The sequence below is a fragment of the Ictidomys tridecemlineatus genome, chromosome 8 (genome assembly GCF_052094955.1).
Source record: "Ictidomys tridecemlineatus isolate mIctTri1 chromosome 8, mIctTri1.hap1, whole genome shotgun sequence".
NCBI lineage: Eukaryota > Metazoa > Chordata > Mammalia > Rodentia > Sciuridae > Ictidomys > Ictidomys tridecemlineatus.
The window spans coordinates 137,334,349-137,357,724 of NC_135484.1; the positions used below are offsets into that span (position 1 = coordinate 137,334,349).

Sequence of the window (23,376 nt, forward strand, 5' to 3'; positions counted from 1 at the left end):
CAAATAAATACTTGTGGAATCCTTTGCTTTGGAGTTTGGGGTAAAAACTGTGAAATGCCTTCATGACATGAATTCATTTCTGAGCTTAACATATTCCACACGTGATCAAAGGGAAGAGCCTAGGCCTTCAAAACAGAATTGCTTGGAAATGACTGCTCATGACCTACAAGGCCTGCCAGGGGCTTCCTGTAAATGCCGCCAGCCTCAGAGGGCTGTGTGTGTGTGTGTGTGTGTGTGTGTGTGTGTGTGTGTGTGTGAGCACACATGAGTGTGTCCCATGTGATGCCGAGAAGGCTCTAATAATCCCCTCAAAGGCACAAATCAATCAAAAACCAATCGACCGCAGCTCTGGGATCCTAATGTCCATCAAAGAGGAGATAAGATTCAATTTATAAAAATTTGAATCACATGCAGAATTGAAGCCACACGTCTTCACTACAGTGGGGTACCTCAAACTGCTCAACCGCCTATTTCTGAACACTTTTTACCAGTGCATCATCCATTTCCTGTCCTTTAAAGTGTCGAATCGCTGTCTGCAAAGAAGATCCAGTAGCCAAAACCATGCCCTTCTTCCTTCATCCCTCAGGTGCCACATTTTCTCCCACTCCCTCAATGGAGTCCCCCAGTTCTCTGTCTTCCTGCGTCGATCCTCATGAGGTCTCCCCACAGTGAAACAGCCCTGTAGTCCCGTAGCATTCCCAGCTGCCGGGAGGGCTGCACATCTGTCGGGTAGAATTTGTGGGTCTGGATTCAGGGTTCTACTCCAGGTGTGCCCTGGTGGCTACTCACCCCACACTCCTGCGTCCACACCGATGGACCTGTGTTCTTGGCTCCACCTCTAGGATGGGCTGTCTCCTGGGGAGCAATTGGAGGCTACTGCATTGGCTTCTAGGATCTCCGGGACCCGCCTCTCTGCAACCATGTACACAGGGTGCCCCGTGTCACCTGTCACTGTCGTGTTGACAATAATACTCCCACGAAACTTTCCACTTCCAACGGTTCACAGCCCACAGAGGCCCTCCCATATGTGGTCTCTCCCGCTACACCTCTGCCGTGACATGTCCCTGTCCACCGTCCTTCAAGGGCTCCGCTGCCCACTGGGTGAAGGCCAGGCTCCCCGCCGTGGTGTGCGGGGCTTTCATCAGACACCCCGCTCTCTCCCTAACCTCCTTTGCTGGCTCCCCCCACCCCTGCCCACTTCAAATGGCTTCGTTTGCAGCGCGCGCACGCGCGCGCACACACACACAGACACACCACCTTCTCTCCTTCGTCAGCTGTTGGCTCTTGCTCATCGTTAGGCCTACGCGTCCTTCTCCATCGTGCCTCACAACGTCTGTCCCCCCTCCACCGTGGTCACATCACATTCCCACTAAGCTGGGCCTCTTCCTAGAGCTCGTGATGTCCTGTGCATAACCCACTGGTGACAGGGACTGCTCTGTGTGTGTGTGTGTGTGTGTGTGTGTGTGTGAGTGTGAGATTGGTCATTTTGGACATTTTTAAGGGTGCAGCTCAGTGACACGGAGCACATTCACGTTGTCATGAAGCCCTCGCCGCCATCCACCTCCAGACCTGTCTCCCTCTCCCACGTGTCAGCTCTAAACCCACTGTGTCACTGGGCCAGGGCGGCCACGACAGAAGATCACCGACGGGGCGGCTTCCACAGCAGGGACCCTCCTCACAGCTCTGGGGGCTGAAGTGCAGGGTCCAGTGCTGCCCTGGCTGGTTTCCGTGGCTTTGTGGTTCAGAGCTGGTCACCTCCTCAGCGGGTCCTCACATGACCTTTCTTCTGTGTGGAGGAGGAGATGTGTGTGTGAGGTGAGGTGAGCACTCTGGTGTCTTCTTACACACACAGTCATCTTGAATTCGGGCTCACCCTTGTCATCTTTAACCTGAGTTCTTCTCCAAAGGCCTGGTCTTCAAGTATAGTCAAAATGGCCGGGGTAAGGCTTCAACATATAATCTTCTTTTGGTGGGGAGGGAGTCACGATTCAGCTCATACACGGATAAAGAATAACTCCTCCTTCCTCCTCCTGGCCCCGTCTCCTGACAGCCATTATCTACTTTCTACCTCTAGACTTGACCGTTCTGGGGTCCCCCACACGAGTGGGATCATACAGAACTTGTCCTTTCATGACTGACTTCTTTCACTGAACGTAATGCCACGTCTTCAAGGTCCTCCGTGTAGTAAGTAGCATGTGACAGAATTTCCTTCCTGTTTAAAGCCGGGTAATATTCCGTTGCACGGATAGACCCCATTGTGTTCATCTGCACATCCAGGCATGGAACTGCTGTGTTTGATCAGTGTCTGTGTCTCTCCCCTGATGTTGGCCACTGTGCTGCTTCTCTGCATCTCCCCTGCCAAACACAGTGCCCCAAATATTGCAGTCTCAATAAATGTTGAGTGAATGAAGGAATGAGCCCATCAATTAACGCAGTGGCCATCACCACAGCACTCGGAGTGAAAAGGTTCCTTGATTCCCACTTCCATTTTCAGACGAAGAGCTCAGTCTTGGGAAGGTAAAGGGGTTTCCCATGACACTCCGTTGCCTTTTCCACCCTGCTTGTAAGTGTTCTGAGTTAGAAGTAGTTCGAGTTGGATCTCCCAAACATCACGCCCTATTTTACACATCAATCACGCGGTTTGACTTCTGATGGTGGCAAAACTTCTAGGGGAAGTCACAGTCTTAGAATAATGCAAAATAAGCCGGGAATGTTCTAGTGGGAAAGTCTGCCCTGGATCCATGATGATACAAGATACTAATACCGTGGTCCTTGACCAGGGTGATTTACGCCAGGGAACACTGACAATGTCTGGAGACACTTTGGGTTCTCGTGGCTGTAGGGTAGGTGCTCTCGGCATCTAGCGGGTAGAGGCCAGGGGTGCTGCTAAGCATCCTGCAGTGACCCGGACGTTCCCACAGCAAGGAGCTGTCTGGCTCAAAAGTCGGTAGTGCAGAGGCTGAGGAACCCTGTCCTAAAGGAGACTTTGGGAACTAAGAGTCTCCTTTAACAGGTTTGGCTTAACCGTTTTTTTGGTAGGTCCTAAAGATCTCAGGGTTTTTTTTATGACAAATATTAACATAATAGGAAAGTTTTCTTTGCAGTGGCTGTGATATCCTGTATTTGTTGCCTTCAGGGGCGAAATACAAAAATGATATATGTAAATGATGCCAAAACATATGTACACAGAAGAATATTGTGTATGCCAAATAATAATGAATGAAAAGGGAAAATGTAAGCTGCCGTGTGTATACTACTGTGTCTGTGTTCAAGCATGTTAGTGTACATGGACGATGATGGGGAAAATTTGAAATAATGTAGTGTATATTCAGTAATGATCTCTGTTGAACCTTTTACTTCTAAAGTGTTTTATGTAATTATCCACTTGGAAATTCAAAAGTCAGGCGTACAGCCTTCCTTTAGCTAAACAGCAACCATTTATTGAGATTAGATACTCAGCCAACCAGAGTGCTGAGTGCTCTTTGGGTATCAGTGCATGAAGTCCTAAACAGGTCAATGAGGCAGGCACTGTTGTGACCGTTTTGCAGATGAGAAACCTGAAGCTTAGGGACACAGTAATCCACCAAGGCCACAAAGCCAGCAAACGGGAGGGGGGGGGGCTGAGATGTCTACCAACTGCCCTGGGTCTGTTCCAGAGCATGGCTACCCCGTGCTGCCTGCAGGAGTTGGTGATCTCATACCGCGACTGGCGTTATCAACAAGTTACACGGAGTTCCCAGTATGACTCGCTCAGCAACTACCTGCCCGTATCAGCTGCCCTCTCCCAGGGAACAGAGAAAATAGGACAGATATATAGGTAGATACAGATAGACTTAGTTACACATCTCCTATATATGGTAAGTGTAAGATAGATGACATTATGCATAATCTATGTGAGATTTATTGCAAGAATTGACTCACATGATTATAGAGACCAAGAAGCCCCATGATCTGCCCTCTGCAAGCTGTAGACCCAAGAAAGCCAGTTCTGTGCTTCAGTCTGGGTCTGAAGCCCTGAGAATTGGGGTGGCCTATGGGGAAAGTCCCATTCAAAAGGCCCCAAAACCAGGAGTGCCAATGTCCAAGGGAAGGAGGAGAAGGATGCTTCAGCTCAAAGAGAAAGGATAACTTTGTCCTTCCTCCCCCTTTTTGTCCTATTTGGGCCCTTGGTGGATTGCATGATGTCAACTCACACTGGTGAGGATGGGTCTTTCTGGTCAGTCTACTGAGGCAGATGCTAATCCCTTCCAGAACACCCTCACAGACGCACTGAGAAATAAAGCCTTACCAGCTCCCTGGGTATCCCTTAGCTCAGTCAAGTTAACACATAAAATCGACCATCACATTTCTTGCTTTCCAATTTGGCAGCTATGCAAATTGTCGGCATTAATTTTTTTTGTTTTTCCCTGTGGTTTGATGACCCTTTAGATTTCAGTTTTCACATGATAAATTTGATAGTTTGATTTTAGTGCTCTGATATTATGACTTGCAGTGGGTCTCAATGATTTCATAAAATCAAAACAAGTTCTAAATGGTGTTTATAGCAACATTGAAAAAAAAGAAGAAGGAGTTGAATATGCCCTACCACCACTACCAAAATTATCTAGTCTTAACTACAGATCATTCAAATTTGTCTATGGCTGTGCCGTGTAGAAACGATTTATTTAAAAATATTTAGGGAATGATGAAATTTGACTCCTTTGGTTGCTTCTCATGGGTGACTTAATATTTCAGGTTTTCAAAATGTAAATGACAGTGTTATCATTTTATGGGGCTCTGATTGCAAAGTTAGGGCTCAAAGGTCATGCATTTCTCATGACGGATTATATGACTAGGCCTTCCTATGGGCCTGGGATCACAGAGATCGATTTGCTCTGAGGTTATCCTCTCAGGTCAGGGTCCCTGGACACAGGCCTGGGGCAAGGACTGGGTACATTTTATATATGGTGGGTTTGTTCCCCAGGAGGAGCTCTAAGGGTGTAAGGGACTCTGAACAGGGAGGGAGGAACCCAGTAGGGACGTTACTCTAGTCCACAGTCAGAAGCTCTGTAGCACAAACCTCATCCCACTTATCTTCCAGTTAGAGAAAAGGGGTGCCCTTTTGTACCCTCCTGTCAGCCAGACAGTCATGGGATGGGCTGACCTCCTTTGCCTGTGCAAGCGTAAGCCACCTATGAGCCAAGAACAATTAGCAGCCAAACTCTTAGCACCCAAAGGAGGGTTGGGAGAGAGGGCTGACCACACTGAGGCAGTGAAGGGATCAGTGTTGGGGACCAAGATTAACTAATAAAAATACTCCAGTAGACTAGAGGAAGGGGACCAGGTGGAGGGAGGGGGAGGGAAAAGAGAGGTCCTGGGGAATGGAATTGACCAGATTGTTATGTGCATGTATCAATATGCTGCAGTGGATCCCGCTACTATGCATCATCATAATACACCAATAAAAATTTTTAAAAAGAATATTTGCTAAAGTTCTCTTCTCTTTGTTATAATATAATTTGTTATATTCTCTTTGGATATCTGGTGTCCTCAAAAGTTCGTATGTGAGACAATGCAAGAATCCTTAGAGGTGAAATGATTAGATCACGAGAACTGTGGCCTAATCGGTGAATTAATCCACTTGAATGGATTAACTGGGTGGTGACTGAAGGCAGAAAGGGTGGTTGGAGAATGTGAGCTACTGGGAACGTGACTTGGGTTTATATTTTGTCTCTGGTGAATGGAACTCTTCCTGCCTCCTGCCTGACGTGAACCGAGCAGCTTTCCACCAACATACCTTTCTGCCATGTTTTCTGCCTCACCCTGGGCTCAGAGCTATGGAGTCAGCCAGCCGAGGACGGAACCTCTGAAACCATGAGCCAAAATCAACTTTTCCTCTACTAAGTTGTCCTGGGCAGGTCTTTAGTCACAGCAAAGAAAACCTAATTCAACATCATCTTCCTACTATCGAGTGTTTCTAAAGAACCCTGTACTACAAAAGATCCATGCGGACAGCAAGAATTTAGTAAAATGCACAGGCAAGTACCGTTAGATACTTTTCTCACTAGCCTTTCAATATTATGATTTATGTTTTTATCTTACTCCTCTTCATAACTCATAATCAGAACATAGTTTTGTAGATTTTTCTCCTTGTGAAATCCCAGTGCGTGGACAGGTATCTGGAGGCCCCACCACCATTTTGATAACTGCCTTAGAGAAGCCAGATGGCCCTGGTCTGGTCTCTTCCACTAGTGGTGTTTGGGTCTCTTGCCACTTAACTCAGTCTCTAGTCTCCCCAGTAGGAAGAAGCTTCCAGGGTAGGGCACAGCTAAAATCATAGCCTCTGCCTTAGCTTTTCCCACAAAGGCAGTAAATAAGAAGCTTAACCCCGTTGGTCTTTTCTACCCAACGGTGATTCCTCTTGGTTGTCTTCATCCATTACAGGAAGGCTCCTCCACGCCCCAATCACCTCCTCATCTGTACCTTTTCTATCCTATCTTGGTGGAGAAGATCACCACTGCCACCTGTTACCCCTGACCAAATCACAGTCAGATGCCATGTGATGATGTTTGGGTCAACAACAGACCACCTACACGATGGGAGTCCCATAAGATTATAATGGAGCTAAGAAATTCCTACCACCCTGGAATTGCGGAACTCAATGCCCAACTCCCATCTTTGTGGTGATGCAGGTGTGAACACATCAACCAGTCGCATAACCTGCCAGTTGTATGAAAGTATAGCCCACACGATTACGCACAGCATGCAAGACTTGATGATGTTTATACGCGACTATGTTCCTGGTTTATGTATTATTATACTAGACTTTTGATTATTTTTTAAGAGCGTACTCCTTCTGTTCTTAAAAAAAAAAAATGTGTACAGTAAAGCGACATGCCTGTGACCCTGGTAGCAGCCTCTGCACATCTTGTGTTTACTGCCCCTCCTGACCGCATCCAAAGGTCGTCCTGAGCGACTGACCTGGGCCGTCTGCGTTTGTGTAAGTACACTCCGTGACATTCACACAATGACAAAATCGCCTAACAGCACATTTCTCAGAACTCATCCTGTCGTGAAGCCGGTGCATGGCGGTGCGTGACTGTGGTAAGTCTACAGGAGGAAGAGAAGTTGGCTTTGCCCGTCCCCATAGCAACAAGCGCCCTAGAAGCCTCTCTTGTGACCCCAAGGGCTCTCAGTGCTCCCAAAACCCCGGTTTGTACCAGAACATTACTTTTTAAAAGGCATTCAGATAGGGTTTGAGGAGAATTTTCCCGAGCTATAAAGCAGTGATGTGTAAATATCTAAGGTTTATGATTAGGGTCCTTAATTTACCCCATAATCATCATCATCATCATCTTAACGATATGATGAATGACACGCAGCTCTGTCTCTGGGAAGATTTATATATTGAAGATGTAGAAACATTTAGAGAAAATGATACCGTGTGAAGGATCTTCGTGGGTAAAGGCTTGAAGGGTGAACTGGTGCGTCAGGCACTGAAGGATCAGTTTGGAATGGGCTCGTCTGTTCCCTGGGGCTGCGGTGTGATTCTTAAAGAGCCTGAGAAAGCTGCTGATGGACTCTTTTTTTCCTCTTCCTGGAAGACACAGCACTTTTTCTCAGGTAATGAGTCTCCATCATCCGCTCTTCTGCTTCAGGGCCGTCCAATTCCATGTGGACACCATCGCCATCGATCACCTTGGAGCTTAAAATGCACCTATCAGAGACAGCTCGTGGCTGAACCACGGGCCACAGCTGAGATCACCCAGGTTGCTTGGCAGAGGGAAACATCTGCACTGTCGGCCGCTCGTTCGGTGGAGCATTTCATTCACTTGGATAACCTATGGTTACTGCTGCGTCTCCCAAGTTTGCCCCCGGGAGATGCCATGAGGGAAGGCACTGAGTGACTGATTCCGTGCTTGGTAGGTGAGAGTTTGAGTCAATCTGCAGCCGCCGCATGAAGGATGGTCCTTCCGATGCTGGAGTCTTTTCATGTCCATGTGGACCATCAATAAAACTCACGGAGATAGACAGCAAGGCACATTTAATAAGGTGGAGCGCCTGCAAGCCAAGGAGGCTGGATTCCTGTCAAGACTCTAATCAGTTTAACTCCAAAGCCAACATTTGCATTTTCCCAATGCCCACATCGAATTAAACAGAAGGCTGATTCTCCTGTTGGGGTTCATGAAAGTTCAAGAGCGTGCTCGTCTTATACCCACCAAAGCAAGGGGGAGCCTCTGTCTTGTCCGGCATTTTCTGCAGGGACACTGGTAGCAGCAGAGAGAGGTCCTTTTCCCCAATGCTTGGAAAATGAGCACACGGATGAACTCCAGCATCCTGGGCTGGGAAACCAGAGCTGCACGTGGCTGCTCTAACCTCTCTCGGATCAAAACTTCCAAACCCGACATTTTCACAGAATTGTGAGGTGGGAGGATACATTTATCACAAAGAGCTTAATCCTCTCTCCTCCAGTCCTGGTGCCTACCCATCCCAGACAATATGCACTCAGACAACCATGTGTGTCAGATAGCCACAGACCTTAAAAGGAAAAAAAAATACCTTCCATGTCTTTATCTTCCAAGATAAAACATTTTTATCTCAAGAGTTTTCATCTGAGAAGGAAAGAGAATCAACAAAGAGTCATAATCTGCAAACATAGTACTGTAGTCATTTTAAAAGCAAAATAGGAAAGTATTTTTTTTTCCCCAAAACCATGGCTCTGGGTCTATTGCAAGACACGACTCCATTTCTGCGTTCGTATGAACAATGAACCTTGGGTTCCTAACCTGTGCTCAGAAAAGCCAAGTAACTCTTGTGGAGCTGGTGGAAGATGCTGGTAGCAAGAGCGGCTCTGAACTCTATGGATAGCCGTATAGAGCCTGGGGTGCTCCTGAAGTTCAGAATAAAGTCAGCCAAATAGACCAACCTAAGCCAAAGAGAGAAGAACAGGTCAGCTGGCCATTTCAGAAGTCACCAACACATAAAGAGAAGAATGTCTAGACCAAGGAGTCTGAAACTTAGCATGCATCCTCAGAATCATCTGGAAATTCTGTCAAAACATCATCTGTTGAGCCTTCTCTGGAATTTCTGAATCTGTAAGGGTGAGGTAGGGTTGGAGGATTTTGTGTTTCTAACAAGTTCCCAGGTGATGTGCTGGTCCATGTACGGCTCTTAGAAGCCATTGATCTAGACCTGCCAGCAACCTGCTTTGCACTTTCTGTCCTCTGGATAGCACAGGGGCTGCTAGGGGCAGGGAGGTATGGAGGCGGCAGAATGATGAATACATATTCGGATGCACATGGTACCAAGGTTTCACTTTCTTGTTCCATTTTAAATGGAAATTCACAGAGATAAACCATCCATCCGTTTTAAATGGGGCACTTTTCTGAGTAGCATGATGAAATCTTGTGTCATCCGGGTCCACCCTGCCCTGGACATGAAACGTGACTTTGTCCTGTGTATCCACACTGTATAGGCTACCTGCTCAGTTGTCACTTACTAGCTATCTCAATGATCCAAGTAACACCTGTATTCAAGGAACACCTATTGTACTTCATAATGGCCCCAGAGCACAACAGCGGAGATACTGGCAGTTCAGATGCACCGGAAAGAAGCCACAAGTGTTTCCTCTAAGTGAAAAGGAGGGTCTGTCATCGGAATGTAATATGTGGAAAACAACAGAGGGTAGATAGGATTCGGTAATACCTCCAGCTTCAAGCATCCCCTGGGGGGCGTAGACAGGGTCCTCCTGCTGAGAGGGGGACTGATGTACTGTGAATTATTCACGCCATCTTCTCAGCAGTCCTGTATGATAGGAATGGTTTCCCAGCTTTCTGATGAGCAAAGTTGCTCAGGGAGACTATTTCTCAAGTCCACACGGTTAGATTGTATTGGCGTCTGATTTAGTTGACCTGGGTGGGGGGCTGAGTATCAGATTTTTATAGCTTCAGGATGACTGTAATATACAGTGAAGATAGAAAGTCATTAATTTGGAATTTTCACATTTTGAATGAGCAGCCCAAACAAGAGACCATGGACGGCATCCCATGAGGACTCTTCCCCAGGATCTGCAGAGGACTGGGAGGGGTACCAAAGTCGTCTTTTCATGTTCTGGGCTTAGAGGATTTGTAAGGGAGGAGATACTAGTGGGCAAAGATATCAATGTTGTTTTTGAGATGGAAAATTTAGATATTCTTTCAGGCTACTGATTTCTTCCAGCTCTGTTGACGTAGTAGATTCAGATTCTAGAACTATCAACAGAATCCTGATTACCTGTCATACCTCCTACTCAGGTGCCAACTCCTCCCTTTGTTATGACTCATCTGGTCCTCACTGTATCAGCCACGGTCCCTGCAGGAAACCAATGGCCCACTCAGAGGGTGACAATCCAAGAGTTCTCCCACAAAGAGGCTACTCAGAAAGTCAGGGGACAACTGGGAAACCACAAGAAACAGCATTAGTTCCATAAGGAGAAAAATGTAGATATGTCTATTTAGAGAAGAAAAGTGACCTTTGGTTAAGGTCCACCTGAAGCTGTTGGTTCCATAAGCAGGAAGCTAAGAGTGTAGAAGTCCCAACACAGCAGTAGGTATTGGTCAATGGCCCAGAGCTGAATCTCTGGAAAAAAAAATTGTAGCATTCTTTTGGTGTAAATAGTCTTCCCATGACCTATTTAAAGCTACCAAGATGAGGTCACTAGATGCCGAATTGACAACCGATGTGCACCATCAGCTGTCACAAGCTGGTCTGAGCAGTCTCCAGCTACCCCACCCTCACTTGTCCTCCCTCATTTCAATCTCCGTCTGGATCTGCCCCCTGAGCACACCATCTGAAAGCCAAAGGGGAAGGGAAACCACTGAGGTGGTACAGGTGGACAGGATCTCAGCCTCCAGGAGCAGGAGCATCAACAAGAGGAAGAGGGAAGAAGAATTTCACCAAGACTCCCTAGAAGAAATGATTTAGCCTTTTCCTTCGGGTTCCTTGGGCTTCGATGATCCCTCTACCTTCCCGGTCCAAGCCTTTTCCTGGTTGTGCCCTGAGATGCTTGTGTGATGCTTAAATGGCCCGTGTTATACTGCCAACAGCATCCAGACGGGTTGAAATTTGAAAAATACGAGGACGTTCTCCTCAAAGACGTGAACATCCTGTTGTTTTTGTTTTTATTTTTATTTTTATTTTTCACATAATGAAAAGAATAAGTAAAGGCAATCTGGTTGTAGGGTTGAAAAACACACAGTGACTGAGCCTCATGTGAGTTAGAAACCGCAACCTAGGCCACTTGCCCCTGGTCCATTGGATAAGCGTTCACTGGGTCCCTGCTGTGTGCAAAGCAGTGTGCAAGGGCTGACCGAAGCTGTTGCCTCTAGTAGCATTGAGCTGTTCCCTTCTTCCTTATTCTTTCCCAGTCAGGAAATGAGAACATTCTAGGTCTTTCAAACTGAGGGGATTTAATTCAGGGAATTTATGACAGAGGAATGGAAGAGCTGGAAAGCAAACAGGGGACAGGTTAGAGACAAAGCAAGCAGCTGCTACTCCTAGAACTTGGGGAGCAATGGGAGAAAATGTGGTTGCCAGAGTCTGAAAGTTCAGTGGGGGATACCACACACAAAAAAAGATGCAGCTGTTTAGAAAAAAAAATCTACCAGGCGAATACTCTGGGTCTCCCTCCTCTCACCCTCTCTTCTCTCACTTATTCTCATTGGCCAAACCTACCCAGATGCATGGAAATGTAGTTCTGTCTGTAAGGAGCAGAGGAAGAAGAGATGCCTGTGAGCACAAACAGGCCCTTGACTAGCATAATCCTTGTGGTGCAACGGTACACGTTACCCACACCAAGCAGATAACGTTCTTTGGTCAAGGAATCCAAGGAAATGAATTAGTCGCTATTGTATGGAGCAGTCAGAATGAGCTCCGTCAGTCCAAATTCTAGGCACCTGTGCCATCAGCCTCTTACAGTTAGGTAAGTGTTAGGGTTCTCCAGTGAAACAGAACCAACTGGGAGGTCAAGAGACAAACGGAGATAGTTGATAGGTAGGTAGATGGATGCAGGTCTAAAACAGGGAGTATATTATTGGAATTGGCTCACATGATTATAGAGGCCAGAAAGTTCCATGATCTGCATCTGCAAGCCAGGGAACCAGGAAAGCTGCTGGTGTCATCTAGCCCAAGTCCTAAGGCCTGAGAAACAGAGGCACCTCTATCTAAAGCAGAAGGAGATGGATGTTCCAGCCCAATCAGGCAATAAAATCACTCTTCCCCTGTCTTGATTCTAACTTGTACCTCAACAGATTGGATGCTGCCCACCCACAATGGTGAGGGTGGTCTTACTTAGTCTACTGATTCAAATTCCAATCACTCCCAGAATACCCTCACAAACACACCCAGAAATCATGCTTTACTAGCTCTCTGGATATCCTTCAGACTAGTCAAGCCGACACAGAAGTTAACCATCAACTTATGACATCTTTTCACCCTCTTTCTTATAAGTTCCTCCTCATCCCCTTCCATTCCTGATTGCACCACGCCTTTCCTTATGCAGGACACAAACCACCAAGTAACTTCTGATAATCAGCTGGTGGACTTCCAAATTTGGCTCTGATAGGTGACCTCACATAAGCAGACTGTTTAATGCAATGCCCCTTATTCTCTAAACTCTCTGTTACATTCAGTGAGTGTTGATATCTCTGCTTCGCTGGAGTGAAAACTGACCCATAGTGAGTTGTTGACTTGCTTAAGGTCACGGAACGCATTAACAGGAGTTCCACAATTGGAACCTGAAGCTCCTGAGTCATGGTCCAGGGACCAGTCTGGTTGCACCGTGTGGCCCTTTGTGGCTATGAAAAGATCCATCTCTGGAGAAGGCCTCCTTCAAGGTTAGCTGAGATGAGTTGGGCATTTGCACTGTGCTTTGTGCCTTGCTGGGCAGCATGCCACCTGTCCCTTGTTGGGTGAAGTGACTCTTCAGGGGACAAGAGAGTCACTCTCTCCCCTGAGAACAGCTCAAGGAGGACTTGAAAAAGGAGCCTTGGATGCCACGTACTCAGATCAACATATGACACAGCTATTGTGTCTACACTGTAGCCTGATCTGCCACAAGTTGAGAAAAATATTTTTTTTTCAAATGTATGACTATTTGTAGGGTTTGTCAATTTTCTTTGGATGTTAAATGTTCTTCTGCGATGTCCTATTTCCAGCTACCAGCAGGAGGTCACTGGACATGGAATTGGGAAGACGTGTACAATTTGTACTCAGGGTCTGGTTAAGGCAGGCTCCAGTTCACCCTGCCCTAACCTTATTCTCCCCTACCCACTGCCTAATACCCCACCTCCAGGTAAGGGTTACCAGTTCATACCGATCACACATTTTTCCACCCAGAGCTCATCATGTGTGATGCCCATCTAGATGAAGTAATATGCTGATGTCCTGGTGTACGAAGTGGTCTTGGATGCTATCTTGGTTAAGTTATGCCTGGCAATAAACAGACCCGTCCCCACCACTTCTCAATAGCACCATGGACTAGGACCAAGCCTTTAATACACGGGTCTTTAGGGACATTCAAGATCCAAACTACAAGCAGTTACAATTGTTTGGCGGATGTAAAACACTTTTAAAAATGCCCGTAGCCCTTGATAAATGTTCAATGTCATCACTGTGACGTGCTGACAGTTCAAAGGTGGATGGTCCATAAAACACCTACAGAATGACAGACTCATTTCAGCCACAGACTGCTGAGGGCATTTAAGTCAAGTTCACCCCCCAGTGGGTGAATCTCTTCTTCTGCACCAATTTTTGCTTGAGCACCTCCAGTAGCAGGTGTCTCATTGCTTCCCCAAGGTGCTATTCCATGTTCAGCCCTCTCGGATTTGCAGGTGGGTTCCCTTCCCCCGTTGCTGAACCCAAATCATCCTCCCAGCAAGGCAAAGCTCATAGATCTGAGTTGGACCTTCCGGAGCCACATGGAAAAGCTTGCTTTTCCTGAAGAGAATCATTCGGAATTCTGGGCTTGTCAGCAGCAATCACAAACTCTGTGGACCGACTCTCGGCGCAAGCTACGTGCTTGCTACAAGAAAGGAAGCTTGGAGCTCTGAGGAGCTAAACACCTGGGACCCACCAGATGGTCAGATCCAATCCCGCTCTCTCTTACCATCACTCATTCTGCTCACCACTAGGATTTGCATAGACGAGGTCGAAGGGCCCAGCTCAGTTCTCATACCACCTGTCTTAGAGAGAGGAGTGCACCTTTATTGGCAATCCAACCAGAATTGCACACAGCAAGCATAAAGGAGGTCTCAAAAATAAATAAATAAATAAATAAATAAATAAATAAATAAATAAATAAATAAATAAATAGACCGACCAACCCTACCTCCAAAGTAAGGTGGTAGCAGGGTCATGTCTTTAAGACAATCTTCATGAAGACACTGCCCCGTCCGTGGACGGTACTCCTCCACAGGCTAAACATTCCAAATGGCTTCTTTGGAATATACTAGCGAGCATTTGTGGTGAGGTGCGGCTCGAGTATCAAACTGGGTTCAAATCCTTGGATTCCCCACTTGTGGTCTGTGTGACTTGGGGCAAGTCATTTAGCTTCTGAGGCTCATTTTATCAAGTATTAGGGTGGGATAATAATAGTTAATAATACCTTATAGAGCCATTGGAAAAATGAAATGGATGTGTTTAGAACGGTGTTGCGTTCCAAGAGGAAATATCCCCAACATCCTGTCCTCATGGGGCTCACATTCTGTCCACAGACCCGAGTGTCACCTCTACCCTGTGCTTGCTGAACACATGTGCTACAGGTATATGCCTGTGTGCATTTGGCCTGTCTAGCTCTAGACACCTTACCTTGCTCACCACTGTGTTCTGACGCCTGAGGCATGCCAGGTGTTCCGTAAACACTGAACAAATCAGTGAATAAACCCTCATATTCACCACATTGCTTGCATCTCATGTGCAGTGTTAGATTTTCTAAGGTGAAATCCTCCCCTACGTTTGAGCCATAAAATGGTTGCGTTGAAGTGTCAAGAAATCCACCCCCAATTGTTCTTCCTTCTGCAAACATGCGGAGAAGAGGAGCAATGCTATTCTCTCGGATGACAGAGTCGTGTGGATAGTAATTTCTCTAAACAGTCCGGTAAGAAGCAGCCCAGGGACACTCTGGTAGAGACACTGCCCGGGCATCAGGCAGGCCCATCTCATGCTGCAAAGAACCCAAGAGTTTCTGCCAGTACGTCCTCCCCAAGCACGAGAGCTCAGGACACACACCGCTCACTCTTCCTGCGTCTGTTCCTCGCTCTCCCTAGGGTGGACCAGGAAAATGGACCTTGACAATGACCTTGATGTGCCCCATCATTACATTTTCAGAGGATTTCTTTCCATGAATTCTTCTTATTTAAAAGCAAGTCCAAAGCGTGGCACTGACGTGAGAAAGATTTCCAAGAGTTGAGGCAACCGTCACTCAAATTTCTCAGGCAAGAAAAAAAAATTATTTAAAAACAGAAGAACCTTTCACATGGCAGATCTTGGGAACGGAAGCAAGAGAAGTTTTATGTTTTTCCCCATCGTCTCCATTCAGCCCAGTTCTGGGAACATTGGCCGCACACCCTCCAAGTCCCTAGCACCAGGACAACCACACTCCGCCATGAAGGGGGTAGCCACAGGACTGGCCGGGGTCGGCTCTCTCCCTCCTGCTCACTCTGAGACAGAAACCCGGGCCCCTGACCTGAATTCTCCCCTGGCCACCTGCTCATCCCACCTGGGCTGTGTGCTAACTGTCACTTAGATGGAGTGTCGTCAAATACTGTCTGCCACCTACTTAATTTAACATCTCCACCTTCCCTGCAGACCTCCTTCTGGCTGTGCTCAGGCACTGTGTCACAGATGGCTCGCCAGGAGGGACTCTCCCGCGCCAGCTGTTGGACTCCGGGAGGCTGAGGGAGCCCCGTTCCGTGAGGGCTCCACCTGAGGAGTTGCCCTAGCAAGAGTCGGCCCGTGTCACCTGTGCCTGTGCCCTCAGGCCGCTGGCTGCTGTGAACATGGCCAGCCCACGAGCAGCGGCCATTACAGGGGTGACCTGAGGCTGCCAGCAGCTGTGAAGCTTCTAGATTCCTGGCTCCTCCTTGGCATTCTGCAGGACTCGGTCCTTGCCCACCTCTTTGCATTCTTATTAGAGACAAGGTCTCATGGAGTTGCTTAGCGCCTTGCTTTTGCTGAGGCTGGCTTTGAACTCGAGATCCTCCTGTCTCAGCCTCCTGAGTTGCTGGGACTACAGGAGTGCACTACCATGTCCAGCTCCACCCTTTCCTTTAGTGAGCTTATTCTCTTCCTTATCATCAATTACAAACCCCTAAACCTACATCTGTGGTCCCCTCTCCTGCCTCCACATCTGCATGTCCACAGTCCCTCACTGGCCACCTGCACCCAGCAGTAGCAGACACCTTGTGACCCTTAGGCATCCCACAGACACCTTCTCTCCCAAGACACTTAAGGCTTTGCTCACCTGAAACAGGGTGCCAGAGTCCCCAACCCTCCTCGGAGGCTTCCCCACAGCCATCTGGTCACCAAGTCCTTCTAAATCTCCTTAATAGTTTCAGCTTTTCTGATTCCAGCTGCTTCGCCTTATGGTCCTCTTGCACATAGAAGGATATAATAACTTTCTCTGACAATTTCTCTGTGTTTAGCCTTAGCACTCTTGCCCCGATCCTTTCTCCAATACACTAGCAGAGAGCAACTATTAAACGTGGGTTCAATCCTGACATTCCCTGTGCTGGGCCGAGCGAGCCCCAGCACCTGGAAACCAGGACCACCACCTTCTTTCTGCTCTTGCTGGTGCCAGGCCTCCTTCAGGGCAGCCTACGGTACCTCATCCAGCCCTCACACTTCCCAAGAGTCAAGTTCTACTCTTGTCCCCTTTTAGAGATGAATAAGCCAAGGCATGGAGAGGCTCCTCAGCTCTGAAGTGGTTCCTGCCTCCTGTGCCGACTCAAGCTGCTATTTCCTTTAGCAGAAGGCTCTGTTGATCTTCCAACAGCATCTCGCATGCAGTCCTAGAACTGAGCGTGAAACGGATGCAAATGAAGCTCTCGGGATTAAGAGGGGTGGGGGCACGGGACCCAGACCACGCCCATGTCGTGGGTGCCCTCCCTTTTATGGTCCCTTCTTGGAACGGCAGGGCTCTTGGGAGACCTATTTGAAAACAGCAGACCCCAGGCTAGAATCTGGCTTTGCCGATCCCACAGACCTGGGTTCTGGGTCTGCGTTCTAGAGGCTGTGGTTGGCAAAGGGTTAAAGAGCCGCCAAGGAGGGCAAATGTGCTCACAGTCAGCTCGGAAGGGTGAAGATCAGTGCCAGGGAGTGATGGGGGGTGAGGAGGCTGGGAGCCCATAGGGAAATAACAGTCAGAATAGCAGATGCAAGAAAGCCAGGCTCCTGGGGTGGGGACAGGGCCCCGGGTCACATGGTTCACTATAGCAAGTGAGGATGTGTGCAGCGGCCCAGGTGGCAGTACCTGCAGGTTGAACTGACTCCCATCCACCAATCCTGCGGCTCTCGGCTCCCTCCCCGGAGCCCGTACACCTGCCCCTTCTGTCTCCTGCCCTCCCTTCCTGCTCTGCTGGGCTGGGGCCAGACTTTGTGTTGCCATTTCTAGGCTGAGTTCGCTTCCCCTCCTCTGGGTTTCCTGAAACACTGCAAACACACACACCTGATGGGGCGCCTCGCCTTTTCTTTATGGACTCACCTCTGTCCAGAGCCCCCAGGTCCCTCTCATCAGAATCCTGGAGGAGAGCGTCCGCATCCTTCTCTCTCCAAACTCCTGAGGCGGAGAATCTCAGTATATGAGAGTGGTCAGCTCCAGGCCTGGGGAATGCATCGTCTCCTGCTGTCCCTCCTGGGCAGGGTCTGACCCAAATAGGAGTCTGCCGAGGGAACCCTTCTGAAGCTGCCTGATAATGTCCACACCACTGCCCTCGAATTAACCCAGTTTCCCCGTCTCCTTCCCTTCCGTCCTGCTGACTCCCAGTCCATCTGCCCGAGGTCAGTAGAAACCCCTGACTGTCAGAGCCCGGCCAGGCCTTAGACATCTCCTGTCATCACCCACCTGCGGCAGGTACAGGTATCTCGTTCATCGTGGCTCGACCTTCCTCTGTCTGCTCAGGCTCTGCTCTTGACTGGCCCCTCCAAAGGAACTCAGTCCACTCTGGTCTTCCTGCCTCAGGAAGCAGCAGGCTGGGGGCCAGGGGTGTGGCGTTTGGACCCCCCCCCGTTTAATCCCATGAAGCCCTCTTTCTCTACACCCCGAATTCCTACCTGTAAAAAAGCAGGGAGTAACGTTCCCTCCCAGGATGTCACCTCCGTGATTCCCAGGGGCTTCGTGCATTTCACTTAGAACATAAAGATGTCTTAAAAGAGTCACTGAAGAATGGCCGAGGAAATGAGAGAAGGCAGGGCGTGGGAAGGGCCCGGCATCGCCACGCAGTAGTAGTTGGTTTAAGTGTCAGGTTAACAAGTGTGAAATCGCAGCCGACACCATGGCCCCTTCTCCTCCCTTTGTCCTTCCTCATCAGCCCCACTCCCTGGGCTCCTGGCCCCAGGGAAGGAATGAGATGGAGCAGAAAGTGAAAAACAGCATGTGACTCTCTCTTCTGGCTTTGATTTCCAAAAGCCCTGGTGGAAAGTCCCTGGCACTGGGGTAAGTACAACGTGGTGAGCGGCGGAATTTGGGGAGAGTGGGATTTTTTCCAGAATCAGAAGCAGCCAGGGGCACAGGGACGAACACAGAGGTTGCTGGGTCTGCAGGGAGAGACCGGCGCGAAGCTCCCTGGGGGATGAAGGGCTTCTGAAAAGAGCCAGCGTGGGGGCCACGGAGGAGCCAAGGCCAAGTTCAGCATCCTCTGACGGCTTCGCTTCATGGGGAGCACTGTCACCACCACCAGCTAGGAGCCCTACGGGGATCAGCAAGGCTCAGGGGACAGGCGGGGGGCTGGGTTGCTGCCTCACTTTTTACTGATCACAGTGTTCACTGTCTGCTGCCCACAGGGACCGAGCCAGCACCTTGCCTGCAGGGTCCTCGGGATGTTCTGTGCAGCAGCCGAACTGGCAATGAGGGGGCGCCTCTCTGTGCCCCCAGACAAAGCTTGTCTGACAGCTTCTTACCAAATCTCAGGAACCCCATAAACCCAAGAGAAGGACATGGGTGACCATGGGGACATAAAGCACTGAGGGGTGCCCAATCAGTCCAGTAGCCGCCCCCTTCTAGGCAAATGCACCACTGTGAAGCCCAGCCCGTTCCTACCGATTTTACTCTCTTTGCAAAATTCTTTCTCCTAAATTTGCTTCAATATCAACGATAAACCAAAGGTCACCACTCCAACTTAAATAGTGACTCCAAACCAGCTCCTATCTGTGGGTGACTGTGTACCCCAAGACTCGTCGTGTGTGTGTATGTGTGTGTGTGTGTGTCCACGCGTGTGTGCATGGCGAGACCCAGCTGCCTCAATGGAAGGAAGAGCCACAGAGTCTCCCCTCCTTTGCCCACATCCACAATTCATGGTCCAGTTTATTATGTCTCTTAAAACGTTGAGTTCCAACTGATAGTGAAGCTGCCATCTCTTCCCCAACCACCTCTCCCAAGTCCAGCCACAGCTGGGTGACTGTTGACTCCAACCCTCCTCCAAGGCCACGCCCCCAGGGGAGGGAGCCACCCACGCGTCACAATGGCAACTGTCCATCAAACACTCTGATCCTCAGTAAAGGCAAAGTCCCAAGCTTCATTGGCTGAGCGTGAGTAACTCTTATATTTAAGACCAAAAAAAAAAAAAATGACTTCTATGGGATGGAACCCAGCGCCTTACACATGCTAAGCAAGCGCTCTACCATTGAGCTGCGATCCCAGCCCCAAACCAAGTTTTGTGAAATAGTATTTGCTCTTGTCGTGTACAGTGCACTGGAATAGTTTCAGTCTGTTAAATTACAAAGATTGCTGCTGGTGACTAACTTGATTTCATAACTTTCCAGTGAACTGCAGCTCATGTTTTAAAAGATTGATACAGTGGGTATGATATGGTAATAATAAAATGATCTGGTCTGGTGAAAAAATAAAACCACTTCTATGAAGACTAGATGCAACCGTACATGCTTCCATAAACATCCACAAGACATTTTTGTTTTGTACAGTTTGGGGTTTTCCTTCCTTCTTTCTCTCTTTCTTTCTTTTATTTCTAAGAAAATTCTTAGGGCACAGTCATAATTATTACAACTATAAAATGTTACTGTCTTTGGTGAACATCTACTATATACTCTGCATGAAACACCACTTGTACTCAAACCTGCTCAATCTCAATGCCTCTGCAGCCATCTGTCTGATGCGCTACCAAAGAGAAGGGTGCGCTTGATTCTGTTATCTACAAATTGTCCATTGATAAGATTGGGTATCCAGAGATCCAAAATGTCACGGTGCTGGCTCAGGTTTAGCCAAACCAAAGACTAAATGGATCCTTGGGTGGAATGAGAAATATCTGAGGAAAATCCATTCACTTGATAACTGAGGCAAGGGAGCGGGGTGAAGACCCAGTCATTGGACAAGGGGTTTCTGGGAACCTCCTGGTGTTGTGGAATCGGCCCAGCATTTCCAGAATGACTAGTCATGGGACAGATTGGGAAAGGGGAATATAAACCTGCACCCATTGAGAGGCATCCCCCATCCGTCTCCGCTGGGTGTTTAAATGTATGCAGTGGAGGGCCCTCAGAGGGAGGCAGAGGTTAAAGTAATTACGGCTGATTGTAAATGGGAAAAGGTACCCCCACCTTCTGGTTTGCAGTGTTTTGTGTTCTCAGAAGTGTTCTTGTGGGTTTTCCCCACTTGAGCCTAACAGGGATGAGCCCATTACATGGATGAGGAAAACCGAGGCTCAGAGAGTGCATGTGAGCTGCACACACACTGAGACCCCTGAGGCTCAGCTGCAGGTTTTCTGACTCCAAATTCAGAGCGGGCACCGCCTCTCAGAAGACAAGGAATAACTACTGTGATCTGACTCATCCATTATTCCTTTAATCCACTTACCATCCCACACAGCAACCACGAACGTGTCCAATTTGAAGAGGAAAGCAAGGCCAGCCTTCAGCCATTTGGCCAAGAAGAAAACCATGGAAAGTTGGGGTTCAACGCACATCTGTCAGCCTCCGAGGCCAAAGTTCCCCTCCTCTCTGTGGATCGAGTCCTTTCACATTAGATAGAAGAAAATAAAGACCCGAGAGGTTAAGTGACTTTTGGGGATCACACACAAAGAGCTGAGCCTGCGACCTGACCGTGACAGCTAGGGAGGTGGGTCTGGGTTAGGTCTCATCACTGCAGCCCGGAAATCAAACGAGGCTGTAATGAGGTGCGTGGGAGCGCTTTGTCGGCAGCATCAATATTTAGCAGAACAAAGTGCCGAAGGAGCCCTGGGATCTCAAAATGCCCAAAGGAATGTGCCCAAGCCTGCAGCCAGGGGCAGTTGGTGGCTGATCCTATACATAGATAGAATTGTTTGCGCTCGGTGGTGACACCTGGGAGTGTCTCTTGTCTGCAGATGGTACAGCTGAGACCGTGCCACAAGTAAAGGTGCAGCGACCAGACAGCAGCCTCCTGAATGGCGGGCACATGGCCCGAGTGGAAACCAGAGCTGGCCTCTGTCACTGAGACCCCAAGCCCACGAGAGCCGTGGAGGGTAACAGAGATGCAGAAGCTATTTCCACTGGAAGCCCCTTTAGCAGTGACAAAAGGAGACACAGATGGAGAGGGAGCTGTGGCAGATGGTCTTCAACCAGGGAGGAGCAGAGAGGGACTGATGTCAAGAAGAAGCAGGGCTGTGACCCTGGTGATGGCTCTATTTCCTGTTCCAGGCTCCTGGGCAAGGAATTGGGGGGGGGGACACTCACTGTGGGAACTTCCTGCCCTCCACTCTTCATATTGGTAGGAACATTTGAAGAAAAGGGAGGTTCTTACAACTAGGAGAAAACATTTTGCTTGGCCACTGATTGGAGTTCAGTTGCCGCTGTGCATGGAGTTCTGGTAACATCTCTCTCTGTTATAATTAGTACCCTGGAGGAGGGAAAAGGAAAAAAAAAATCAAACTCTTGAGCCTCTTGAGAAGCAAGGATTGGAAGGCAGTTCTGATGCACTAGGCCATATTGCAGGGAGGACAGCAGAACTCAATAAAGCACTCAGGACCACTGTAGGCAGTTGTGCAGGTTGTGCACTGAACAACATTGGGGACACCAATTAATTCTTTATCTCTTTTTAGATCTGTGCAGTGGAAAACATGCCAACTATCTGTGATGTAGTTCCAAGCATAAAGGTTAGAAAAGGGAATTGATTCTAGGGATAGCATATGGCTAACAGCAGAAACCACTCTGATCCAGCCACCCTGCTTGCCTGGTGTATATGGAGGAAGAAGGCTTCAGATTTGTCTCAATGGATGGAACTCTAATACGATTTTTGAATGGGCCACATTTTTACCCTCAGCTCTCCAGGGCCAGGTGGATTAAGAAAGGTTTCCCTAGAGATCGGCAGAAGCAGATGGCTAACTAGAGCCACCCCCCCGCAGGATGGTGGGAGGCTGTCCATCAAGCCCCAGAGCAGCTGAAAGCGTCACCAGTGTGGTCCACAAATCTCCCTGGTGAGGGGTGGCAGCAGCCCTGGTGTCCCCAATGTTGTTCAGTGCACAACCTGCACACCCTCTGCCATCTCCATCAGCGGTGAGCTAGGCGCAGCGTCAGAGCCTGGCTCCCGGCAGCTGCACCCGGTAGGTTTGGATTTGAATGATGTGACATTTCCAGGAACTGTCAGGGGGCCAGCCTCTGTGGCTGTTGAGGTTCCGGGGGCCGACAGAGGTCACACTTGGCTGTCCACAGGGGAGGGCTGGCACTAGTTCAGGAGTCCATGAAGGCGATTCGGGGGACGTCGTAAGGGTTTGGAAAGGAGGGGGTCTGGGAAAGATGCATGGGGCGCTGCCGAGGAGAGTCTGGGGTCCACAGAATGAGGCCTCCCCTAGACTCAGACTGTGGGAGCTCAACAGGCTGACCACACAGATGGTCCCTCCATGCAGAAGCAGGGAGAGCACCCTGGGGCGCTGCATCCCTTGTCCCCAGAGTCGGAGGGCCACAGACTGCAGAGCCGCGCTGCAGAGCCAGTGGGTTGAGGGAGCTGTGTCGGAAGGGAGTGGGGGGACGCCCGAGGTCCCATCGGCCATCACATCTGGACCCAGGGTGGGGCTTGTCACTGTCTACAAGAGGACTTAGGGTCCTTGTCCTGAGCTTTCATCACCAAGATCAAGATATCCAGCAAGAAGAGCTCAGAGGAAGAGGGGATTATTTTGGCCCCTGGTTTCAGAGGATGCAGTCAGGGCCGGCTGTCTCCAG

The 23,376-nt window shown here is 48.8% G+C and overlaps 1 long non-coding RNA gene across 1 annotated transcript in view; it reads right to left on the reverse strand.

Annotated features, from left to right (window-relative positions):
- Positions 1–18,634, reverse strand: part of LOC144366329 (uncharacterized) — a 36,580-nt gene extending 17,946 nt beyond the window's left edge. Inside the window, exon 1 of the long non-coding RNA XR_013425358.1 lies at positions 17,717–18,634. This is a non-coding gene — a long non-coding RNA (uncharacterized LOC144366329). The remainder of the gene's footprint in view (positions 1–17,716) is intronic.
- Between the last annotated feature and the right edge of the window lie 4,742 nt (positions 18,635–23,376).